Source organism: Aptenodytes forsteri, unplaced genomic scaffold, assembly GCF_000699145.1.
Source record: "Aptenodytes forsteri isolate BGI_AS27 unplaced genomic scaffold, ASM69914v1 Scaffold382, whole genome shotgun sequence".
Taxonomy (NCBI): Eukaryota; Metazoa; Chordata; class Aves; order Sphenisciformes; family Spheniscidae; genus Aptenodytes; species Aptenodytes forsteri.
Window position 1 is genome coordinate 887,025 of NW_008794625.1, and position 2,019 is coordinate 889,043.

The following is a 2,019-nucleotide window of genomic DNA, read 5'->3' on the forward strand; positions in this document are numbered from 1 at the left end:
GCCTAATAAATTCTGTTGTTTTTCTAAGCACTTCTGTGAATTAAAACGGACGTTGGCTTGCCATCCAAATTCATGAACAGGTCTGAAGTGGCTTTTAGGCAAGTCGCCAAATAACTTCCCAATTCCCTTGTAGGGTATAGCTCTCACTCGAGAGATCTTCCAAGCAAGAATTGAAAAACATCATCTTCTCCATTTCCTCTAAAATTATTTTTCATTTTCTTTGCATTATTTAAATAAATTATGCACAAAATTACATTAAAATAATATTAAGGGTTCATTTGCACTCTTCAATTCTCAGTGGATCTCAACTAATTGTACCAATACAAATATGAGAAGAATATGCCCTCCTGCAACTTTTCTTTGCAATAAATTATGCACAAAATTACATTAAAATAATATTAAGGTATTAAGGGCACTCTTCAATTCTCAGTGATCTCAACTTAATTGTACCAATACAAATATGAGAAGAATATGCCCTCCTGCAACTTTTCTGACAATGCGAAGGCCAGGATATTGAAAAGCTTGAATATAAAATTCAATGCAGCACATGTGTTTGGATATTGAATAAGGCTGAGGAAAATGGGAATACTCCCCAGTACAATGAAGATCTACTATTAGAAACAAATATATTTTTCAGCTGATGCTTAACTTTATTCTAATGAAAACCAATATATGCTATAAAGTCATCTTTTCTCCAAGACTTCAATCTCCATTTTCAAAAGTAACGTAATTTAGACTTTGATTTGGCAAAGCAATGAACAACCCACTAAACCTTAAAACAATTGGAAATCTACAAAATTTAAGCATGACTTGCGTTTCCATATCTTCCCTCATGGAGATGAAATATTTCCTTGTTTCGATGGGAAGTCATCAGCCAGCTTGCATCAATGTGTGGCTTTGAACATTTTAAAATTCAAAGCATTCAGGGCCCCTGTACAGAGACTTGCCTGCTGATAATAGGTTTTCTTTCTGTTTCACACACCCCTAACCACAGTCTGTAAGACTGAAATTCACAATAGAAGATACAGACCAGCTAGAGAAAATAAACTTCAAGCAATAATAAACTTTCAACCCCTTGAAACAGACTCAGTTATAAGAAGTCAGTTATTGTTTTAATGAAATAACATACCCGTTTCAACTGCATACCCCCTCTTCTCAGCCATTAGATCTGATCTGCTGTATCTATTGGATATAAAATTTAATTTTGGTTTTATGCTTGAATACAGTTATTTATTTTCCCTCCTTTACAAAAACGTTAAAGTTCCCTGAACGTGCGAAGACTAAACTCATCACCACCAATGGCAGTGACTGCTTTTACCAGACCGAGGAAGCCAGTGCACTCTACAGGCACAGGTACTCCTCGGGTGGTACTTCCAGGCACGAATACTTGTGGTGTCCTTCGGGGCTCCCCCAAACTATGGGCCAGACAGAAAATCCGCCACCTGACAATGAGACTGTCCTTTCAGTCACCATGCCAGTGCCAAATTAGCAGGCAGAGCCACATGAGGTTTTTAATTTTGTATAAATTACCACCGTATTTCTCCCCCTCAGGCAGACTGCCCAAGAACCAGGGCAGGTAGCTGCCTGCGCTGCCGGCCGGCCGGCCGACCGGAGGAGCACCAGACCCAGCAGCTGCTGATAAAGCGCACCCACCTACCGCCTCGCACCTCTCCTAATCTCTGAGCAGCTGCAGCGCTTTAAAACCAGTGGTTTAACCGCGGCAGCGCGCACGGTGGCCTCAATTCCTCTTTTTTCCTACTACTTTGCCTCCCCACTAAGGAAACCTGCCAGCCTGGAGCCCTGCTCCGTCCCCTTCCCGGCCGCGGGCGCCGGCCGGCCGCTCCCGCCGCGCCCCTCCCGCCCTGCTCCCGCTGCCGGCGTTGTCCCTGCTCTGACAGGAAGGGCAGAACGGGTTTCCACCCTAACCTGGCCCTCACCTCCGCCTCAGCAGCGTTTTAGTAACACAAACGCACTGGGAGCGGTTTCTTGCCTTTTCCCTCGGGGAAAAGGCCGGGAGGA